The sequence below is a fragment of the Macaca mulatta genome, chromosome 1, assembly GCF_049350105.2.
Source record: "Macaca mulatta isolate MMU2019108-1 chromosome 1, T2T-MMU8v2.0, whole genome shotgun sequence".
Lineage (NCBI taxonomy): Eukaryota > Metazoa > Chordata > Mammalia > Primates > Cercopithecidae > Macaca > Macaca mulatta.
The window spans coordinates 191,995,455-192,020,590 of record NC_133406.1 but is presented as its reverse complement, the minus strand read 5'-3'; the positions used below and the strand labels follow the sequence as shown (position 1 = coordinate 192,020,590).

At 41.7% G+C, this 25,136-nt stretch overlaps 1 protein-coding gene across 7 annotated transcripts in view; it reads right to left on the bottom strand.

Moving 5' to 3' along the window:
• Window positions 1-25,136, bottom strand: part of BEND5 (BEN domain containing 5) — a 1,441,067-nt gene that overhangs the window by 62,119 nt on the left and 1,353,812 nt on the right. The gene's annotated exons all lie outside the window — the stretch shown is intronic.

The following is a 25,136-nucleotide window of genomic DNA, read 5'->3' as shown; positions in this document are numbered from 1 at the left end:
GTCTTACTTAACTCTTTTAGTTAACCTTGTGTGATGATGCCACGTCTACTCCCCAATAGCATATAAATAAAGCATGAAGGAAAATGCCTTTGTAGTCTGTAAAGACGGCATTGACTAGTCTACCTCTGCTCTTTACTTACACATATTTAAGGCACTTTCTTGGTTGATATGGTATTATTTGTTAACCTTTCCTGAAGTTAGGAGGATTGTCTATAAAGAGCTCAGTGCATGTAAGTAAAGGATGCTCAGTAACTACATGCCGAATGATTGAACAAACAATCCCAGAGAGATTGTTCCACATACTGTAATGGACTGGCTGAAAGAGGGGGCGTGGGGGATGGGGTAATTTTTAGGCCGTTAGATCTCCAATGGTCCTCAAATCCAACCTTCACTTCTTATATATCAGCCCAACTTATATCCATTAACCCTTTCTGAGAATAATGGAAGACCTGCATGGGGAGGGGACTTGCCCAAGCTCATAGAATAACTGGGCTGACATTCAGGCCTCCTGCCCCCTCACACAATTAACTTATTGTCATCAATGGCCAACGCTAGAAATAGTCAAGGCAAAACCTGGCCACCTCTCCATCCCCTTTTTAGTACATAGTCCTGGGAAAGAAGAAAAGTGCACATTTAGAAGGATTCTCCCTCCTTGGGATGCTTTCAAATGAAGTTAAAACCAAATGAAAACTATGTTGCTTCTAGAATGTGGGCTCAATGACTGTCATTTCATTTGCCTCAGAGTTGGAGTGAAAAATTATGTCTTGCCAAGCTCCCAGTTCTCTGGGTAGCATAAGCTGTCTTTTGGGAGATACAAGATGCACTGCTCTATGTGATATTAAACTCATCATTTTCAGCTTTGGAGGTGGAATACACAATGATTCAACAGGAGCCCTATAAAAGTCATCTTCACAATTTTATTTTCTTCAATTGTCTGTCTTTTCCTCTGAGCTTTTGATGAGCTGCACAGGAAAGGAGGAGGTAGAAAGATGATTTAAGAAATGTGGAAGGAAAAGCTACAGTTTGTATCTCTCGATGTCAGAGCTAGGGAGGGCCTTGGAAACCAGTTTCTCTGACCTTTCTCAGACCTGCTCTGAGTGCGGAGGTTGCTTGCTTAAGGTTGGCCAGCAAGTTAGTGAAAAAGCAAGAATTAGAACCTAGCTTTTCTTTTACTTTTTCATTTTTTTAAAAAAATTAAATTTAAAAAACTTATTTGCATAGATTTATGGGGGTACAAGTGTAATTTTGTCCCATTTTTCTGATAACCATATAGGTGTGGCTTCCACCATCCCATCCTGACAACTGGCAGCTGATGTGACTTCACGTGAAAGAACCAGCACCTGAATTATCTTGATTGATCATATAATCTGAAAGTCAAACATTATAAAATAATTTATAGTAAAAAATCTCCCTTCTACCAGTCACCCAGTTTTGCTCCCCAGAGGCAGCTAATGCTATCAGGCTTGCATATATCTTTCCAGAGATAGTTTGTGCATATACAAGTAAATATTTTCTCCACACCCAAATCCCCTGCTCCAAACACACGAGTGATAGCACCATAAACACACCATTCAGATCTGCTGTTCTTCTCTGAATATATCTCAGAGGCGATTCTTACTTAATAAATAGGTACCTCATTCTTTGTAACAGCCATATATAAACTAACTAGTTCCTTATTGATAAATATTTACTGTATTTCCAATCTTTTCTTGTTACAAAGAATGTCTGAGTGATGAAATTTGTATATACATTATTTCACACATATACAATTGTATGTAAAATAAATTCCTGGCCGGGCCCGGTGGCTCATGCCTGTAATCCCAGCACTTCGGGAGGCAAAGGCAGGAGGATCACAAAGTCAGGAGTTCAAGACAAGCCCGGCCAACATAGTGAAACCCCATCTCTACTAAAAATACAAAAAATTAGCCGGGCATGGTGGTGGGTACCTATAATCCCAGCTACTCAGGAGGCTGAGGCGGGAGACTCACTTGAACCTGGGAGGTGGAGGGTGCAGTGAGCCAAGATCGTACCATTGCACTCCAGCCCGGGCGACAGTGTGAGACTCCGTCTCAAAAAAAAAAAAAAAAAATAATAATAATAATAATAAAAATAAAATAATAAATTCCTAGAAGTGAAATGTCTGGATCCTATGTGCATTTGCAATTCTGATTAATACTGACAGACTGACCTTAGAAGGGCCAGAACACTCCTAGCCTATTACCTTGACAATATAGGTGGAATCAAACTTTTTGATATTTGCCAATTTGATGGGTGAAAAGTAATATCTAAGATTAGTTTTAATCTGAATTTCTCTTAGTACTGTATAATTATCTTTTACTGTATAGTTAAGCATATTTTCATATGTTTAAAAATGATTTGTGACCGGGCACAGTGGCCCCCGCCTATAATCCCAGCCCTTTAGGAGGCTGAGGTGGGTGGATCACCTGAGGTCAGGAGTTCAAGACCAGCCTGACCAACATGGTGAAACCCTGTCTCTACTAAAAATACAAAAAAAAAAAAAAATATTAGCTGGGCGTGCTGGTGGGCGCCTGTAATCCTAGCTACTCGGGAGGCTGAGGCAGGAGAATTGCTTGAACCTGGGAGGCAGAGGTTGCAGTGAGCTGAGATAGCACCATTGCACTCCAGCCTGGGCAACAAGAGTGAAACTCCATCTCAAAAAATAAATAAATAAATAATAAAATAAATAAACAAAAGTGATTTGCATTCTCTTTTCTAAGAACTCTGTTCATTGCCTTTGACCATTTAAAAAATCGGATTGTTGGGCTTTATTTCTTGTTGACTTAGAGAAGCTATATATAGTAGAAATTAACCTTTATGTGTAATATAAAGATACTTTTGTCATTTGTCTATTTTACTTCTGTTCATGTAGTTTTCATGTAATTTTTAAAATTACATGTACATTTTTAAATGCTGATTTTTGACACAGTTTATCAATCTTTTCTTTTGTGGTTTCCTAGCTGAATTATTTTACTGTTGCTTCCATTTTATTATTTTGTTGTTTAGTTTTCAATGTTTTGTTTCAGTTTCAATTTATATGGCCGTGGAATGTGAGGTAAGGGTTAAATTTCACTGTTTCCACACCATTTATTGAATTGTGCGTCTCTTCCCCACTGACATTTCTATCCCCCTTGACATTTGGTTGGGATCAAATGGAATGTGGGCAATGATGATAACTTCCAGACCTGCCCATAAAACTCCTCATACACAATCACCCGCATTCTCTCTTGCCCTTCTGCATGGGGAGCTACATGTAAAAAATGATGATATCCTAAGAAGAAAGAAGCCTATATCCTCCATTCAACACTCAAGAGGACAATAGCAAGGAGAGTCACCTGATCTGCATCAGACTGATGTGAGAGAGAAGTGAATCTTCACTGTATTAAGCCACTTAAATTTGGGGATTGTTTATTATGGAAGCTAATATCATTCATCTTGACTAGTACAAAATCTCAATTCAAAAAGCCTTATTTTATCCCTCAGGCTGAGTTAACAGCCTCCTCTGCGCTCTCATAATTTAAGGTATATATCTCTCTCACGGCACTTACCACATGACATAATAACCCTTTATTTTCATCTCCCTCCAGAATGTGAGCTCTTTGAGGGCAGGGACCTTATATTGTTGATTTTTTTCAATCCACAGGGCCAGAATAAGGCCTTGTATATAGCAGGTCATCGTTGAAGGTTTACAAAGGAATGAATAAGAGAATGAACTGATGGAAAGATAAGTGAATTAATGAATAAACAAATGCATCTTAAGTGTTTCCAACAGTAAAACCAGGTACTTTTCTGTGGCTGTGCCAGACCAACGGGTGTGTGTCACAAACGTAGGGCCCTTAATTACAATTTGGGAATGAGAATAGAAGGTGGGGGATGGGGAGAGCATCTCCTTTCCTTCCAAACTTAAGAACCTTAATTAAAACAGAATGATGAAGGGCTGTCCCCTTGCCAGCAGCCAGCAGCTCATCTTGCAATCAGGGGCCTAAAGAGTAAATTAAAATCAGTGCCAATAAAATTAAAACTACTTTGGGGCATATTTGCAACATAATTTAGTGTGGAGTTTGCTTCCACCTAGACACCAGGGAGGAAATGGGTTTTCTTTCTCTATTCTGAGCTTCTGCCCTGCTTCATCTCACTTGGCACAGGCCAAAACCTGAGCTTGGTGCTCTGATGTGGGGCTGGATCCTTCACATTTGGGCGGCACTTCAGAGTTTATCACAAATTCAGTTCAGTGAAGGAAGGATCATCCAGGGCAATCCAATGCAGGAAGAACAGAGGAATTTTATCTTAGGTTTGGAGATGCCAAGGGGAAGAAACTGAAGCTTAGGCAGGAATAACCGCAAGTTGAGCAGGGTGAGCTTTGTGATTATTTCTGTTTTACAGAGGAGGAAATGGAAGCTCAGAGAGCTCAAGTAACTTGCCCAGCATTACGAAGCAAGACATGGCAGAGCCGGGTCTGAAACCCAGGCCTCTGGCTGTAAACTCCCCATGTCCTGTACCCTGCTGTCCTCACAGGAGCTTGCAGCCTAGCAAAGCAATTACTTGATTACAGTAAGGCAAGCCCCATGCAGATTCCTTCAGGTCTGAGCTGAAGGATTGTGGGGATCTGTGACTGAGATTATTGAGCTTAGACTCTCAAAAAGGCATTGAGGTATGTGTGTGGGAGAAGCAAGAAGCGTTGGGAGGACTTCCAGACACATTCCTCCTTCGGATTTACCCTAGGAAGATGTTTTCCCCTGGGACTGAGATAAAAAGTCCCAAATCTATTCTTTTCATTTTTAACTAAAATGTCTCCCTGTCTGATTTTTAAGGAATGAAAGTTATTTCTGTGTTCTAAGGCAGGAAGGAAAAATTTTCAGAAAAATTGAGGACCCTTTCTTTAATACCAACCAAGCAAATCAAATAAACAAAATAATGCAAAGGTTCTTTATCATTCATAGTGTATATTTCTTTATTTTAAAATAATTTTTTTGTAGAGACAGGGTTTGCTATATTGCCCAGTATAGTCTGGAACTCTTGGGCTCAAGCAATTCTCCTGCCTCAGGCTCCCAAAGTGCTGGGATTGTAGCTGTGCCCAGCCCATAGCATATACATATATATATTTCTGAAGTGGCACAGTGAAGGCTTTCTTCCTCAGATATGTCCTGAACGTGGCTGGGCATAAATTCCTCCCATAAAAAAAGGGATATAATAAGTCAAGGGGACAAAGAAAGGAACAACCACATAAGAAATCCAGACAGCCAGCTCAAGGGACCAAGGGGATGGGCCATGGGCACTTCACCTCCTGCCTCTCTCCATCCTACACTCCAGCCTTCTAGAACCACTGTAACTTCCCAAGCACACCGGTGTTCTCATACTCCGGGCTTTTGTGTTTGTTCTTTCGTCCTCTTCCTTCCTTTCACCTCCTGGTAACATCTTGTTCATCTTTTACTGCTTATCCCAAATGGGCCCTTGACAGAGAGGTCTTCCTGGATGCTCTCACGGATAGCAGCTCCTTTCTCTGGAATCCCACAGATTTAAAAAATATCCTTCTGTTAAGGTATTTATCATCTAGCTTATTCATTCATCCATTCATCTGGCAAATATCTACTGTGAACCTACTATATTCCTCATGCTATCATAGGACCTCGGGGTGAACAAGACAGATAAGATTCCTGCCTTTAAATAGCTAACACCCAGGTGGGGTTTACAAACTATAAACAGCAGATAAGCAAGGTAATTGCAGATTGTGAAACACGCTAGAAATGCACTAGGGTAAATAACATGATGGTGAATAACACAGTGGATGAGGGAAAAGTCTACTTTAGGTACTGTGATCGGGGAAGGCCTCTGACATTTGAATTAAGCCTCAAAAGATGATAAGAACTAGCCATTCAGCCAAGTGTGGTGGCATGCACCTGTTAAGCAGGAATACTGTTCCTGGTAAAATTGTCCTTCAAAAAGGAAATGGACATAAAGACTTTTCCATACAAACAGAAGAGAACAGGGAGAGGGAGAGGGAGAGGGAAAGGAAAGGGGAGAGGAGAGGAGGGGAGAGGAGAGAGAAAAGAAAAGGAAGGAAGAAAGGAAGGAAGGAAGAAGAGAAAGAAAGAGAGAGAAAGAGAAAGAGAGAAAGGAGAAAAAGGAAGGAAGGAAGAGAGAGAGAGAAAGAAGAAAGAAAGAAAGAAAGAAAGAGAGAAAGAAAGGAAGGAAAGAAGGAAGGAAGGAAGGAAGAGAAAGAAAGGGAGAAAAACCAGACATTCAAAGAAGTCAGAAAGAATCCTGGGCAAAACAAAGGCCCTAAAGCAACAATGAGTGTATTGTTTTCAAAAACCAAAGGGAAGGCCGATAGCCAGATTGTGACAAACACTGGAGCTAAGCCTGGACAGGTTTGCAGGGTCCAGATCACACAGGGTCTTGAAAGCCAGGGTCAGAATTTGGAGTTTATCCTATGTACAGTAGAAAGACATTTTAACAGGGGAATACTGAAAAACGTACCTTGCCTATCATGTAGATAATGGATTTTAGGGGGGCATGAATGAGGCAGTTGAGATAGTTCCCCTAAGCGATCATAGTACAGTCATGAAGCACTTAATGATGGGGATAAGTTCTGAGAAATGCATCACTAAGTGATTTCATCATTGTGTGGCCATCATAGAGTGTACTTACACTAACCTAGATGCTATAGCCTACTACACACCTAGGGTATATTGTTATAGTCTATGGCTCTTAGGTTACAAACCTGTATAGCATATGACTATTTTAAAATAAATTTAATGAGGCCAGGCGTGGTAGCTCATACCTGTAATCCCAGCACTTTAGGAGGCCAAGGCAGGCAGATCAATTGAGATCAGGAGTTCAAGACCAGCCTGACCAACATGGGGAAATCCCGTCTCTATGGAAAACACAAAAATTAGCTGGGCATAATGGTGCACACCTGTCATCTGAGCTACTCGAGAGGCTGAGGCAGGAGAATCACCTGAACCTGGGAGGTGGAGGTTGCAGTGCATTGGCACGATCTCAGCTCACTGGGATTACAGGTGTGAGCCACCACGCCTGGCCTCATTAAATTTATTTTAAAACATTTTAGTTCTTCAATAATAAATCAACCTTAGCTTACAGGGACTTTTTTACTTTATAAACTTTGAATTTTTTAAACTTTTTGACTCTTTTGTAATAACACTTAGCTTAAAACACAAACACATTATACAGCCGCACAAAAATATGTTCTTCCTTTATTACTTTATAAGCTTTTTCTCCTAGTTATAAATTATGGGTGTTTTTGTTTTGTTTTCTTACTTTTTAAACACTTTTTGTTAAAAACTAAGGCACAAACACAAACATGAGCCGAGACCTACATAGGATCAAGATCATCAACATAGCTGTCTTCCACCTCCACATCTTATCACACTGCAAGGTCTTCAGGGACAATAACATGCATGAAGCTGTCGTCTCCTATGATAACAATGCCTTCTTGTGGAACACTTCCTGAAGGACCTGCCTGAGACTTTTTAGAGTTCACTTTTTTATATATAAGTAGAAGTACACTCTAAAATAATAATAAAAGTATAGTATAGAAAATACATAAACCAGTAACATAGTTACATATTATTATTAAGTGTTATGTATTATACATAATTGCATTTCCATGTTTTTATATGACTGGCAGCACAGCAGGTTGGTTTACCCCAGCATCACCACAAACATGTGAACGAGTAATGCATTGCCCTGTGCCTTACAACAGCTGCGATGTCACCAGGTGACAGGAATTTTTCAAGTTCATCATAATCATACGGGACCACCATTGTACATGTGGTCTGATGCTGAAATGTCATTATGCAGTGCTTAACTACAGCTTAAATAAGAGAGGTGGTGGTAGAGGTGAGAAGGCATGTTTAACAAATATTGTGGCCATACCTCCATAGAACCTGCACATAGATTACATGTGGGAAGAATCAAAGGTTTATGACTTGAACACTAAGTAGATGGTGGTTTCATGTACAGAGATGGAGAAGACTGGTGTGGAGCCCAGCTGGGATATTGGTTAGGAAATTGAGAGTTCTGATAGGCTCTTCACAGTTTGAAATGACCACTGAATACAAGACAGGAAGTGTCAAGTAGGCAGTTAAATTCATGAAAGAAGAACCCTCAGGGAGAAGACTGGACTGAAGGTATAAATGTGGGAATCATTATCATTGAGGTGGGTGTAACATCTCTGGGAGAAAGTGTGGACCTAGAGGAGGTCCTGGAACTGAGCCTGAAGCCCTCTGAAGTTGAAAGTTTAGCTAAAAGAGAAGGAAAGGAGACTGTGGAGTGGTCAGAGAAGAAAGAAGGTGAAAAAATACAAGGAAAGTGTGGTTTCATGAAAACCATGAACAACAACAGAAAAAAATAATAATAAGGAGGGCGTAGCCTGTGAATCTTTTGAAGCCTAGGACTGCATCTGGTTCAATTCCATATCCACAAGGTATATCATAGGGCCTGACACACAGTAAGTACTCAGGCAACAATTGCTGAGTAACAGAATGAATAAATAAATGAATGGGCCTGCTATCTTAGACTCAGAGAAAGGGGTAGTAAGGGGTGTGGGAAGTTCTCAGGGCCTAGATTCTATCTGGAGAGCTGTGGGGGAGGATAATAATAACAACATAGCCCTCACTTTATGCTAGGGGCAGGCACTCATTAATCCTCCCACAACCTTATCAGATAGAAACATCATTTACAAATAAGAACACTCAGGGATAGAGTGGTTGTGTGGGAACCTGAGATCACACAGTGGTAACTGGCAGAGCCCAAGCAGTCTGGCTCTGCAATCCATGCACTTAAACATGACACCATCAAAAGCTGTTGACATTTATGCAGTACTTCTTAAGTATGGTCCTGTAATGATAACAATCCTATAAGGGCAATCACATCATATAAGGAAACCAAGGCAAAGAGCTTGCAAGTGGTAGATGTTAGATTCGAACCCAAGTGTTTCTGACCTGGGTCTAAGCTCTAAACTATTCAGAATAGCCCAGCCCTGGATTTGTGGCCTCCTTGACCTCAGCAGAATAAATTTCAGGATTATTCTGAGACTAATGATTAGGGGTGGAGAAAATGCATCAGAAGCAGCAAGATGAGAAATAAAAACATATTTTTTTCTACTTCTAATTAGCCTCTTACAATCTGACTCTACTTGCACATAAATGGAGGCATTTCTGCATCTCCCAGGGATCCAGGAAGAGCCAGGTCTGGCCTGGCAGGAAGGAGCCTTCCTTTGCTTCCATCCCCTTTCTCCACCTCTATGCCTGGAGACAAAGAGAGAGATGAGAAGCTCAGCACAGGAGGTTTGGGTTTATAACAGACCTTCCCAGGGCAAAGGATGAACTCCTGACCTCTGCCTCCTGCTCCCTTCAGTGACTGGTGATAGCCATAATGACTGTGATAACGACAATGGTGATAAAAGGGTACTCATGAGAGTAGTGTGGTTTGGGGGTCTGGTAGACTGGGCTTCAAGGGTTAGTTTCACCATGGGTGAGCTTTAAGACCTGTAGAATTCACTTCCCCTTCCTGAGTTTCAGTTTAATCACCTGAAATTTGAAGATAACAATCACAAATTCATACATTGTCATAGAGTTAAATGAAGTAACTGGCTTTATGCCTACCAAAATATCTGACAGCTTATACACTGTCAATATATTCTTTTGAATCACACAATGACACTATGTGCAGGTGCTGTACTTGGCACTGGTGATATGGACCTCCTGGGGCTCAAAACCTTGTGAAGAAGAAGGACATTTTACAAGTAACTGTCTGTGCAATGAGGAATGTGAAGAAGTGTGAGTGCTATGGTAGCACAGAGTGAAGAGGAGCTTGGGGACCCAGCTCACATATATGTACATTTCTTCCTTGTTCAATATGAAATCTATTGACAATAACCACTGTCTTGCACATTTATACAGTTATAAACCATTCTCGAACCAATCAGTTCATTTGATTCTCTCAACACTCCATGAGGGTCAATAGGATTATGATCTTAGTTTCTCAGAAGAAGCTCAGAGCCTGGCTTGTCAAGATCTCACAACAAATTACCAGTTGAGATGGGATTCGAACTCACATCTCACCACTCCAAAGCCTCTGCTTGATCCTCAACTAGGGGAGTCATCCTGTGTGCTCAGTTCTGTATCGAGAGTGCACACAGATACAAGTAGAAAAGCCAGGCTTTCCCTCAGAAAGCCCCAGTCTGAGCAGGAAAACAAGACTAATCAGGGAGCTCTCAACTAAGAAAGAGGACTGAGAATTTTTAAGGCTGTGAGAACTGAGGAGCATTTTAATTTGATAATTAAAAGTTAATGTTGCTTCATTATAAATCAAAGGCTGATAAAACTAGGGCACCCTCAGGCACACATTAGGAACTCAGTAAATAGTTGTGGCCTGAATGCTTGGGGACACCTATCTCAGGAGGTTGTTAGCTGGCTCAGAGAGGTAATGATACATGTCTAACCACTGAGCTGCAGGGACAGGAGTCCTTGGTCTATGTCAGGTTCCTTCTTCCTAGGAAACTCATCTTGGTTCTCTACTAAGCTGCTACGTGACCCTGGAGAATTCCTTCTCCCTCTCTGGACTTCAATTTCCCCACTTAGAGGATGGATTCAGTGACTTTTCAGGGCTCTTTCCACCATTATGTCCTAAGAGTCTCATATCCTTCCAATATCTCATCTTCCTGCTTTGCACTATTGCTGTTGTTGTTTTCTCTTTCATTTGGCCTCTAACTGAGGACAGATGTTGCCAGTCTTTCTACCTTATCTCCTTCAAGACACAAGTGCAAGGTCCTTTTCCTTGGCATGGCCCTGTGGGGAGAGCCTGCTGCGAGACAGCAGTTCAATCACTTCCCCACGCTAATGCAGTCTTTCCACTTGGCAGAGTGCACATCACTACTTTTCAGAGAAGTGTCTGAGGGTGCCAACATTCATGCTGAAATTATGCACTTTATCCTAGGGAAAAATAAAATGGTTCCTGTCTGCTTTATTTGGTGTAGGCAGCTGGAAGAGCGGAAACAGGAAGAAGAAAGGTACAGGACAGCACTTGGCATCTGTCCCTTCATTCTTTCTTCCTCTCTCTTCTCTAACTCTCTCATCTTGCCCCTTTTCTTTCCTCTCTCTTCATTCCTTTTCTTCTTCTGTTCCCCCTTTCCCACCTCTCTCTTTCTTCACTGTATAGTAGGGAAGACAGACAAGGGAACAGTTTAAGTGTACATATGCCTTTCAGGTGCTGTAAGAGACATAAGTGAAGACTGGGTGAAAGTATGGCTGAAGGAACCATTCAGTTAGTGGGTGGTCAGGAAAGACTTTACAGAGGAGGTGACTATTAAGCAAGGTCTTGACAGATGAGAAGGTGTTCACCAAGGGAATGATAAGGAAAGGACCCTCCAGTGGAGAGAAAGACAATGTGGGCAGAGGGAGCCTGTGGGCAAAAGCCCGAAGCCTAAAACCACTAGCCCATTGAGGGAACAATAAAGTGTTTAGGGCCCAGCACAATGAGGAAGTCGAGGCGGGTGGATCATGAGGTCAGGAGATCCAGACAATCCTGGCCAACATGGTGAAACCCCGGTTGTACTAAAAATACAAAAATTAACTGAGCGTGGTGGTGCGTGCCTGTAATCCCAGCTACTCAGGAGGCTAAGGCAGGAGAATTGCTTGAACCAGGGAGTCAGAGAATGAAGTGAGCTGAGATTGCGCCACAGCACTCCAGCCTGGCAACAGAGCAAGACTCCATCTCAAAATAAAATAAAATAAAACAAAATAAAATAAAATAAGATGTTTAGCACCATTGAAGGGCAGGGGAGGGGACAGAGACAGGGGTGAGGAAAGGGACTAGAGAGGCTTCCAAAGACCCATACATGGAAGACCTTGTAAACCACTAATGAGTCATGACTTTTCCTTATAAAACAGAAAATAGAAAGCCACAGAAGTGTTTTATGAAATTATAACAGGATTACATTTACATTTTAGCAAGATTGTTCTGGAGGCTGTGATGAGAATTAGTGGTCATAAGACTCAAAGGCAGGTAGATTAGTTAGAACACTTTTGTTATAATCCAAGTGAGAACTAATTTTAAAATGATAAGGTCCTGAATTAAAGCAAGGGCTAGGGCTGAGTGCGGTGGCTCATGCCTGTAATCCCAGCACTTTGGGAGACCGAGGTGGGTGGATCACCTGAGGTCAGGAGTTCGAGATCAGCCTGGCCAACATGGCAAAACCCTGTCTCTACTAAAAAAACAAAAACAAAAACGAAAAACAAAATAACACACAAAAATTAGCTGGGAGTGGTGGCACGTGCCTGTAATCTCAGCTACTTGGGAGGCTGAGGCACGAGAATCACTTGAACCCAGGACGCAGAGGTTGCAGTGAGCCGAGTTGGCACCACTACACTATATACCCTGGGCTACAGACCGAGACTTCGTCTTAAAACAAAACAAAACATAAAGCAAGGGCTAGGAGGATGTGAAGAAGCATCCAAACCTGAGACCCACTACAAAGCAAGATTGACAGTTCGCAATATGGGACCTCAGTTTGGACTGATTCCCAGGTTTCTGGATTGAGGGGGGGCATCCACTGAGTTTGGAGATGTCACTGTCTTATAAGTTTGAGTTCTGTGTTTGCCTCCTTGGTACTTGTCCCCAGTTAGAGTGAGATGCCATCAGATGTGCTATGGTCTTAGGTTATGACATTTTGATCCAAACAAGTTGATTTTTTCTAAATATGGCTATTTGAATGAAAGGAACATTTTCCCCATGTAATCATGTGTTTTCTGTATAAATAGAGCTCTTTATTAATATAAATTAAACATAAGTGGCTACAGAGGAGGTCTACCAAAAAAGAAAAAGTTAAGTATAAGCATTGCACACTTTTGTTAGGATACAGAATCAAAGGTTTTTTTTTTTTTTTAATCAAACACTTAAATACACATAATCAAATACTTGGGCCCTCTATTACTATGTAAATGGGATGCTGGTTGGCTTTTCTCTAGCTATTGCTCTGCTATAGGCATTCACTCCCTCCAAAGAGAAGATTTTTGATTTTTATAAACTGCTTCACTCAGCCAGAAAGCAGCAAGGAGTGAGGGAGTGGTTGTGAGTTAAGCAAGGGTTGGACAAGAAGGTGTGGGTAACAAACAAGCTTCATATCTTGGATTGAAGGGAAGTCCTACAACAATGCAAGCTCCTTCATCCATATCTACATAAAAACCTTCATCAAAATCAGACAGAATGAATTTGTGTCTTCTCTGGCCCTTTGAATTGTTTAGAGTTTTGCTCTCCTAGCACCTTTCCTTTGACACATGAAATACTATCAACAACCTACACAACTTGTTTATAGTCATTATCTCATTTTTAACATACCTGTTTTACAGATAAATGCACTGCTTAAGGTTACACAGCTAGTAAGTGGCCGAGCCAAGAATAAAATCTAGATCTATCCATAGTACAAGTTCTTCCCACTCTATCATTCTGTCTTGATTCCTTTATCTTTGGGTTTCTCATGGGGAGCCAAGAGGATGAATTATTGGTAGGCATGGAATATATTTTCCACTTGTGAATATCAGGTCCTCAGTAATCTGCCTTCATCCCCAACTTCATTTCCTATTCTCTGCTGATGGGCACTCTATGCTTTCTCCATGCCAAATTGAGAGCTTCCAGACTGTGTGATGCTCCTCTGTGCCCTCCAAGGCTTTGCTCATGCTGTTCCCTCAGGCAGGAACACCTTGCCCTGCCCAGCCTTCCTCCAGGACCCAATATAAGCATCCCTTCCTGTAAAGGCTTCCCTAACCCATGTCCTCCTTCACGTCTATTGTCACTCAACCCTTCTTTTTTATTGTACCTATTTCACTGTTTCATTATTATTGCTTTGTGTGTCTATTTCTCCCACTGGACCAAGCACTCCTCAGGACCTGAAATCACATTGTCTTCATTTTAATAGGTCCAACATCTAGTGCAGTGTCTGGCACATAGTAGGTGCTAAGAAAATCCTTACTGAATGAATAGATGGATGAACTAATGATGGAGAAGATAATATCTTTGAGCAGAGGCTATCTCCATCCTTTATCTTCTCTGAGAAATGCTATTGTGGAACAGGGAAAGAGAAAGGCAGACCTCAAAGTGATACAACGGGTAAAAAATTCTTCCCTGTTCTCTGGGTTCTTTCTCTCTTTTTCTTCTTCTTGCTATTGGAACAAAAATAAAGAGTACATCATAAGCAAAGCTGTATTTTCTGTTTATTGCCACCAGGTTAATAACAGTAATGGTGTGAGAAGAAAATGAGGTGTTATGTAAAACCCCGCATTGCAGATTTTGCTGCTGATGTAAAGAACTCAATAAAGTGTAACACTTTAATCATGGAGATAAAAATCACACAGCAACTTCCCACAGGCTTGCAGAGCCTTAAGACAAAATAGTTGTGAGGAAATGAGAGATGAGAGAAGAATATTATCAGGCATCAGAAAAGTTGTGCTTGGGCTTTTTTTTTCCTTCTCTAAAAAATGGAATAAGCTTTTTATATCTACTTCCAAGACACCTTGCATGAATTTCTGTATTCTCTGGAGGACATGCTCAAACTTCTGGAGGAGGATTTGCTCATTCTTTGTAAAAATGGATTTGTTTACAGAGAACTGAAATTCCTGTCTTTTAGTTGACTTCATGGCATTTTAGGAAAACACGGGCAGTGTCTAAAAATGCAAGAAGGATTTAGATGGAGGTAAAGAGGTTGGTGATAATAAAGTCTCTGTTTCCATGATGGTCTGGAATGCAGGAAAAACATCATAGTAGAAGATGGGAGCTCTTGTGCCAACTCTGACAACTTCGGAGAAATCACCTTCCTGCCTCTGTGCCTTAGTTTCATCATTCTTCAAATAAAGATCGCCAAAGGGATGCACTAGATGCTGTCCAAAGGGATTCCAGATCTGACACTCCATCGTCTGTGAGGCTGCCAGCAAGAAGGCCAGTTGGTGGTTTAGCTCTTGGCATTTGCTGTTGTGGTTCTCGACTACTGCAGTAGGCTCCCAGCTGGCCTCCCTGTTTCTACTCAAAACACCTCCTTCCTTTCCCCATCACCTAAATCCATTTTCCATCCTGCAGCCAGAGTGATCTATGAATAACAAAAGGAAACTGTACATACACCCTGGAAACTATATGTGCACTGCTATAAGATGGCACGAGGAGGGGTCATGCAGAGAAGGGCTTTAAGATTAGGGATCTGGGCTCAAACATTGAACTGTCTGTGTGACTTCAAAGGAGTTACTCTATGTCTCCAATTCTTGGTTTCTTTACCAGCCAAAAGAAGATTACAATGAGATCACTCATGTCACCAAGCTGACATGGGTTAAATGAGTTAGTGCATGTCCAAGTGCCTGAAACATAGGAGGTGTTCAGTAATCTTTTTCATACCATAATAATTATTTCAGGTGTAATTAAAAATGAGGGCATATTCTAGGGCTGTGCTGTATAAGTAGTCATTTGTGACTACTTAAATTTAAATTCATTAAAATTAACTTTAAAAATAGAGTTCCTTAGTCCTACTAGCCACATTGCAAGTGCTCAATAGCCACATGTGGCTGGTAGCCACTGTGACAGACAACGCAAAGGAAACCTAACACCATCATAGAAAGTCTATCAAGCGGGCCAGGTGCAGTAGTTCACTCCTGTAATCCCAGCATTTTGGGAGGCCGAGGCGGGTGGATCACCTGAGGTCAGGAGTTCAAAACCAGCCTGCCCAACATGGTGAAATGTCATTTCTACTAAAAATACAAAAATTAGCAAGGTGTGGTGGTATGCGCCTGTAATCCCAGCTACTCAGGAGGATGAGGCAGGAGAAACGCTTGAACCCAGGAGACAGAGGTTGCAGTGAGCTGAGATTGTGCCATTGCATTCCAGCCTGGATGACAAGTGCAAGACTACATCCCCCCATCCCCACAAAAAAAGGGAAAGTCTGTTGAATGGCACTATTCTAGTATCTTAGCCATCATAAACAGTGGATTCAAATGTAAAGCATATATCCATATACAACTATGCTTACACAAACACATCTACTTTTATACACACAAACTCACACTTGCATACAAAACCACAAAACAGGGTGTTAAGGAAAAATAATCTGGGTCCTGACTCCAAGTCAGTCCATCAAACATACAAAAAATCAGGTCCTGTGTAAAACAGCTCACATTGGACATCACTTAATCTTTATGACAACTTTAGTAGGAGGTATTATCTCCATCTTGCTGATGCTGACATTGAAACTCAGAGTGGTTGAGTAACTTGATTGAAGTCACAAAGCTTCTAAGTGGCAGAACAGGACTTATTCCCCATTATACAATACTACTTCTGAAGGGGCATTTCAGAGACAAGGGGCTCAGAGGACAAAGTCACCACAAACTCTTTACGATCTTTGTTCAAGATGCCAATGACCGGAACCGCCTGGGGACTATCTGGCAGTCCCAGGTTAGTCACAGAGCCTATAGAATTCAATGAAACTGACTCTACTTCTAGGCTGAAACCTTTCACTCTAGTTTTCTTGGCTTATGGAGTGTGGCAGTGTCAGAGCTATGTGAGATTCAAGTCTTCAGAAAAGGCCTGGGAGCACATGAGAAAGGTGAAGAAGGTAATAAAACTGTAAAGAAGAAGGATCTTCTAGGCCATCTAGAGACGTGTTCTCTTCACAACTTATTTTCCTCTCTTATTTTTGAAGACATGGGCTCTCAAAAATTGCATGGTGAGGGGTGGGCAATGATGGAGAGGAGATTGTATGTGAGGATTATTGTAACTTGAATGGTTCTACGTCAGTAACTGCCTGTGAATACAGACAGAAACAGCTAATGAGTCAGAGAAGTAGATGGATGGATGGATGGATGGACAAGACAGGCAACTGGACATATAAGCAGTAAGTTAGAAACATATAACAGAGGCTTCTATTCTAACATTTTGTGCACTTCTACTATACTTTGATCCTCTAGAAGGCTGGCATTGTTTCTGATTTATTATAAACTCCCTCTTTCACCAGATATAGCATGATATCCAGCCTAGAGTCAGCACTCAAAGAAAGTTTGTTGAAAAAAAAACCAAACACCCAAGAGAGCAAGAGCTAGATAATAATCCTTCACATTTGTATGGTACATTGTAATATACAAAAAGATTTGCATGCAATATAACACTTAATCCGAAACCTAACCTTTTGAGGTTGGCATTATGATCCTCATTTTATTGATGAGGGACCCTTGGCTCAGTGTGATGAAGTGACTTGCCTAGGGTTATGTAGGGAAGCCAAGGGATCAGATAAATAGGCCAGATAGAGGCTGATAACTAGACAGACACAGGCAGACAAGACAGAGGAGGCCAAGATGTGGATAAATGATGGAGACAAATGGAGATGGATGGATAGATGCTGAGAGAGCCTCTAATCTCTTCTCATTCAATCCATCCTCTACGCATGGCTGGAAATAACTTTCCGAAGCACAAATCTGAGCATGCCACTCCACTTAACAAACTTCTGTTACTTCCCTGAAGCCTGAAGGATAATGTTCTACCACAAAAAGCCTTCATGATCTGGCCCTACCCACTTCTCTAGCTTTATGTCTTACCACTTTTCTATAATGTTTTTCACTCCAGTCATAGGACTCTCTTTAATTCCCAAGAAAGTCATGTCATCTTTTTGTTTTGAGAGACATGGTCTCACTCTCTCACCAAGGCTGGAGTGCAATGGAACCATCACAGTTCACTGCAGCCTTGACCTCCTGGACTCAAACAATCCTCCCACCTCAGCCTTCTGAGTAACTTGGACCTATAGGCACATGCCACCATGCCCAGATAATTTTTGTATTTTTTTGTACAGCTAGGGTCTTGCTATGTTGCCCAGGCTGGTCTTGAACTCCTAGCCTCAAGAGATCCTCCCATCTCAGCATCCCAAAGTGCTGGGATTACAGACATGAGCCTCTATGCTTGGCTGCCATTTTCGTTACTTCGTGTTTATTTCATGATCTTCTCCATACCTAAAATTCTCTCCCCACTGCATGTGGATGTCTGACCAACTCCTATTTATCCTTTAAGACTCAATATTGGCTTTGCTTCCTTTCAGAAGCCTTTCCTGACCATTCTCCTAGATTTGGTTCATTTTCTGTCCTCCGAGGTCACCCTCTTCTTTATTATAAGAGCCCATAGGATGGGAATAGGAAGAACTCAGACCTTGAAATAAAAGAGAACTGGACTTAAACCCTGTTCCCCCACTTACTAGCTGCATCATTTGGGGCAAGCATTCACCCTCTCAGACTTGGTTTCCTCATCTCTGCAATAAACCTGATAAGATCTGCTCCCAATGTGTTTGGATTAGAGATAATGTAAACACAATAAAAAATAAAAAGAGCCTAGCGTAGAACATGTGTCTAGTGTTGAAGCTGCTGCTGCTGCTGCTCTAGCCTGACTATGTTGTACCATAATAATCCAATATTGGGTCTGTCTCTCCCGTTGGACAGTGAGCTGCCTGAGGATGGAGGCTGTGTCTAACTCTCTGCATCCCCAGTGCTCAGTGCCTAACACACGACTGGGGCTTACTGCATGCCAGTATGAATTATCCCAGCTACCCACACTGGGCTACTGGTTAGGATGCATTTTCAGGCACTAGACAGTAGAGACTACAGTCATGCCACAGAATCATTGCCAGGTTGGTGGTGGGGGGAATGGGGAAGTAGGGCAGTGGGAGCATCCCTAAAGGTAAGAATGAAGAAAGGGATGACTGAAGCCTGTTTTACAATGTAAGATTCAAATAATCTGTATAAATTCTGAAGATAAAAGATAATATTTAAATAAATGTTGTTAAGGGGCTACTTTGTCCCCTCCCCTGAAAACCTCCAGAATTCTTATGTCCTATCTTCCTTGTCATTATGCACGTTTAGATGGAAAGTTCTGATATTTGGTGGCTAAGATATTCTATGTATTTTCTTTCACTTTCCAAGCTTCCTTCCTTTCCCTCTAACTTTTACTTTCCCAGTGGATTCACAGATTCCTTGTAATTTTCCTCCTGCACTCTCTCTCTTCCCACTCTCCCTGTCTCCTGCACCTCAGGAAACCGGCTTCTGATGAATGAGGAGTCTCTCCCTCCTCCTTCCACACACACATAGCCTGGAAGAAGGTGGGCACCAAATACAACTGAACAGCATTCAATGTGGTTGAGGACAAAAAACCTTCAAAATACAGAAGGGCAGGGGCTGGCAGCTGGGTCCTGAGCCCGTAATATTTATTCTCCTCCCTGACTGCCAGGGCAGGGCCTTCTGGGGTCATTAACACCCACTACAGGCTGGGCCAGAGCCTTCATTGAGATTCTGCTCACAGCTAAACCATTTCCGAGCCTGCCCAGCTCTGTCAGCTGCCCTGATACCTGTTTGTGAAAAATGGATAGGCCGCCCAGCCCTCTGGCAGCCTGACAAATGGCTTAGAAGCAGGCTTGAGGGTTCCTGGCAGAGGCCCACACCTCTGGGCTTCAATGAAGGGTGAGAGAGAAGGGTATTTTCCTGTCAGATGGCCTGACTTCCCAGGCAGGAAGTATGGAGAGCAGGAAAGAGTAGGTGGAGGGAGAAAGGCTCTTGGGGGAGGGTCATGGACTGAGCCAATGGTGATCTTGCCCTGAGGGCAGAGAGATGTCAGGACCCAGTACACTTCCTGGGTACAACAGCTGCCTGTAGGACTGCAGGAACAATTACTTTTATTTTTTTCTTCATCCTTAAAATGGGGATAGTAATACCTACTTTGCAGTGGTGAGAACTAACTGAGTTAATACAAATAAAGGACTTTTAAAAATAGTACCTGGCTAGCTGTTAGAACTCAGCAATTCTTATCATGGAATGAGAATGTCGGGCATCTCATTTAATTTTCACATAAGCCAGAGTTTTGGCCATTATCCTCATTTTAAAGATCAAGTTTCAGAGGGGCTACCTCACTTGCCCAAGATCACACAGCTGAGTAACAGAGAGAAAGGATTTAAAATAAATCTACATGACTGCAAAGCATATGCCTTTAACCACCAGGCAACACTATATATAAGCATTTTGTGCGCCACTTTGGGTCTGTGTGAGACTATCCCTATGGGTTTTAAGGAAATAAGATTTTTAAAGCTCCCTAGTCTGAAACAAACAAACACAAACTCAAGATGAAAATCAATCCATTCATTTTTAAAGTTCAAATCCTGCCACATTCCATAATGAGAAAAGGAACATAAACAGCTGGGCTCAGACACAAGGAACTCTTCTAGCCCTAGGAAGCGGAGGAGAGGGAGGAAGTGGGAGCCGCAGATAATGCAAACCTGAACAGGCAGTACTGAGTAGCAGTCACTGGCTTTTCCAACTGCCAGTGCGGCCAGGGGCCTGCTGCCAGGGGGTGCTCAATACTTTGTGGGAATCAACTGTCTGGTTGGACAGAATAGAACCACATTTATTAATTCATTCCACAAATATTTACTAAGTACCTACCATGTTCCAGACCCTATGCTGGGTGCTGGTATCAAAGAAATTAATAAGCCCAGTTCTTCTGTCACAGGAGTTTACACCCTTGGCGAGGATGCAGGCAGAAATCAAACAACTCCCATTCAGAGTGACTGATTAGTGAGTAGAGTGATATAGAGCACAGGGGTTTGGAGAGTTCAGGGGAAGGAAACCTGGATGGCTGGGGCAGAGAAGGCGTCCTGAAGAAGTGCTGTCTACATGGATGGTTCAGAATCCATTGCAGTTCTAGAGATGAAGGTCGAGAAAGGCAGGGGTGCTTCTTTCTACAGTGGCTTAGAGCCAAGTCCTGGACATTGTCTCAGTACAAAGATGAAAGTTAAACAAATCACTTGAAATCCTACAGCCCAGAAACAATGACCATTAACAACATCTTGCACCTACAGACAGATTTTAATATAGCTGGTTGGCACAATAGATGGCTAAATAAAAGTGCTTTTAAAAAACAGAAATACACTATAAATATTTGTATTAAAAAAGGTGTTGAATTCAGTTTTTCTTAAGTTTAAAAGAACTTAAATGAATTATATCTTTAAAAAATGTTTTCTCACAAGAGACATTTTTTTCCCTGGAAGATATTTCTAGGGTTAAAAACAAAATGAGGTCCAGGTGCGATGGCTCACGCCTGTAATCCCAGCACTTTGGGAGGCCGAGGTGGGCAGATCACCTGAGGTCAGGAGTTCGAGACCAGCCTGCCCAACATGGCGAAAGCTTGTCTCTACCAAAATACAGAAATTAACCGGGCATGGTGGTGGGCACCTGTAGTCCCACCTACTAGGGAGGCTGAGGCAGAAGAATCACTTGAACCCAGGAGGTGGAGGTTGCAGTGAGCTGAGATCACGCCACTGGACTCCAGCCTGGGCAAGAGAGTAAGACTCCGTCTCAAAACAAAACAAAACAAAACAAACAAACAAAAAAAAGTGAGATTATGAGACACTTTAAGAGACTGAAGTCATTGAATGTGTGTTTTTTAAAACTATGAGTTATACCTGATGTAAATGACGAGTTGATGGGTGCTGACGAGTTGATGGGTGCAGCACACCAACATGGCACAAGTATACATATGTAACAAACCTGCACATTATGCACATGTACCCTAGAACTTAAAGTATATAAAAAAAAAACAAAAACAAAAAACTATAGTTTGAATTTTTGAAGAAAAATGAAGACATGAGAGAGGTTAAATAACTTACCTAAGATCACATAGCTAGTCTGTGGTGCAACTGGAATTTGAACTTAGACACATATAATTTTTTAGAACATTAATTTGCCTCCCTAAGGAGGGAAACTTTCTAATTTTAAACAATCAGAAACTGGGGTCCAAAGAGGGCAAGTGATTTCCCTAAACTCACATTCTGATTCAGTAATAAAGTAATTTTGGTTGATTAGATCATTGTTCCTAACTATTCTTCCCTCCCTGTAATAAGAAATCTCCTATTGTCATTTTTGTTTGAGTAAGAATCTAAGAGGAGTATAAATACCCCCATCTCACTGACTTTGGCCTTGGCTTCAGGACATGCTTTGGTCAATGGAATGTGAGCAGTCATGATATTTGCCATCTCTGTGTGGAAACTTTAAATGAGATTATGTTCCTGTTCTCTGCCATAAAACAGCAGGTCCCAGATAGGGGTGACACCTTTAGCCTGGGCCCTAGAAGAGGGAAACGTAGAGCTGAGCAGAGCCAGCAGAGCTGTGGCTGGCTCACTTACAGCCCGCATAGAGCATAGACATGAAATAAACGTTTGCTGCGGTAACCTGCCACAATATTGGGGTTGTATTCACAGCAAAAGCTAACCACAATAACACAGCACAGTTTCTCGCAGAAATGTATTCTTCATTTTTCCCATTCTCAAGGTTGCCTCCAGTTGTGCCATAGTTATGAGTTCAGGCCATCAGATAAATGGCTGTGTTAGTGGGCATTTTAATTTTAACTACTAAATACATGAGAAATAATTAGAGAAAGAGTTGGAAAGCATAAGACACAAGAGGAAAAATCAGGTGTCAAAGGTTTAGATTTCCAAGGTCACCCTCTGATGAAAAGAAAACTGGTGGAAACCCGCTTTGTTGACAGAGAGACAAGGGTGAGTCAAAGAATTGACGTTTCTTTCTTATTCTTCTGCTGCATGCAGAACTGTTGGCATCAACTAAAATACACATTCACCCAGAAGCACCTTGTTCAGAAATGGAAGATGCTAAGGAAAAAAAAGGTAATAAATGCCAAATGAATCTCTGCCACCAAATCACCAATGACCTTGGGGAAGTAATTTTCCTTCTAGCAAAAGTTTTCTCTTTTGTAAAATGAAGAGGCTGAACAAGAATCTCTCACTTTCCTTCTGGCTCCACCGTTCTATGATCTGATTGTGTCTAACTCATTAATCCTAACTAGCTTGAATAGGACCCAGTAGCATTGAGGCTGATCACAGGAATCCATCAAAGTGTAGCCCAAAGAAGGTGATCTTGAGAATCAAATGAGGATAATCTAGAGAAGGTGTCTGCACACTGTAAAGGGCTCTCGTGTTGCTTTTCCATTGAAAAGACATGGGCAAATATGCCCCTTATTCCCCAATTTGCATTACCCTTGCAGCCTTCCCCTTCACTTTTAACATCCAGCGATCTTTTAGGTTGTTCTATCTACCTCACCTTCTCAACCCAGCAAAACTACATTCTGCTCTCAGCAAAAGAGAATAATAACTCTAAAACAAAGAAATATGTGATTACAAGAGACATACATTAAATTGCGGGGGGAGGGTAAAGAAGGAGAGAAGAAATCAACACTTCAGAGTTCAACAGATCTAGGTTGGATTCCCCATGTCTCTTATTGTTCATATATAAAATGGGGATGATATGGTTATTCTTAGAAAATAAATGATATACAAAAGGTATAAGCCTATAGTATGTGCTCATTTACAGCTGTGATGGTGACAGAAGGCTTTCTGGAAGCAATGGCACGAACATCTGAAGGTCATATGGAATTCTGAGGGCTAGAGAATAAGAGGGGAGGGGTAACAGTCCAATCAGAGGGGAGTGTGTAGGGGTGCAAGTGCAGGGATGGGAACGAATGCAACAGGAGTGGCAATATGAATGTGGGTGGGCCAGAGGCTCTTTTAGGAAAAGAGGAGCAGGCATATAGGGATAAAATAAAGGTTTTAAGCAAAGGAGTGTAGAGAGATGAGTCTGAACCTTTGAATACCATACTGGGAAGTCTCATCCCTGTAGGGACTGGGAAGCCCTGAAAGCCTTTAGGCAATTATGCTTTAAAAAGTTGTGACTGTGCCGGTGCATCTTGGGAAGGAAGCTGCATCTTACCAAGATGTGGGGAGGGAAAGGAGATAGCCTCCTCCCCATAGGAGAGTTGTTGCTGCACCTGCCTGAGATAGAAATCTGAGCTACAGGTGAAACATCAGATTGAATCTTGAATTAAAACAGATGTGATCTCAGTATAAAAAGTTTTTCAAAACCTTAAAAGTTCAATTTTTCTTCCTTTTAATCTCTTAAGAGAATCACTGGTTTTAAATCCAAGAGAGTAAAATTCTCAGGTAAGAAGATGAACCCAGAACTCTATTTGCTGACCAGATCTGAGTAAGATTGCTTTTCCTGTTTGCATTTATTTCAACAATCTTAAATCTTACATCCTCAGTAGTTCTACCCTGGACCCAAAAGTTTGCTTCTGCCATCGGTTACACCCTTGCTACTCAGAATGGGGTATTAGTTTGTTTGTGCTGCTATGACAAAATACCTGAGGCTGGGTGATTTATAAATAATATAAATTTATTTCTCACAGTTCTTGAGGTGGGAAGTCCAAGATCAAAGCACCAGCAGGTTCAGTGTCTGGTGAGGATCTGGCATTTGCTTCCATGATGGGGCCTTGAAAGGTGTGTTCTCATATGGTGGAAGAAATGAAAGGTGAAAGGGCAAAATGTTCTAACTAGTTCTCTTAATCCTTTTTATAAGGCACTGACCCCATCCATGAGGGAGGGGCCTTCATGATCTGATCACCTCCTAAAGGGTCCACCTCTCAATACAATTGCATTGGGGATTCAGTTTCAGTGTATGGATTTTGGAGGGGCACATACGTTCAAATCATAGCAAGGTCCTTGAACTGGCAATATCAGCTTGCCCTGGCAACTTGTCAGAAATGCAGATTCTCAGAACCTCACTCCACACCTACTGATCAGAACTTGAATTTTAATAAGATACCCAAGTATTTCCTGTGCATTAAAATTTGAGAAGCACCAGTTTACACCATGCCCTCAGATCCCAGGAGGCCTCTACAACCAGAGAAGTTCAGAGTTCATATAACCTCTTCTTTGAACAAATGAGGAACTGAGATCCAGAGTGAGAAAAGAACTGGGTTTTCTAAGGTCATACAACTAGTAAGCATAATTGGTACAGAATAGTTCGTAACAGTCAAGTACAGTTCTCTATAGCTAGCCGGAGATGAAGCACACTGCACTGCAAGCCACCCTGATTTTGGAGTCAACTCTGTATATAAGGTTTACAACCCAAGTGGGCCAAATTACTTCATCCCCGAGCCTCATATTCCTCTTTTGAAAAAATGGGATAAATAAGACTACCTTGATACAGGTGTGAGCATTAAGTGAGATAATGTGTGTGAAATCCTTACCA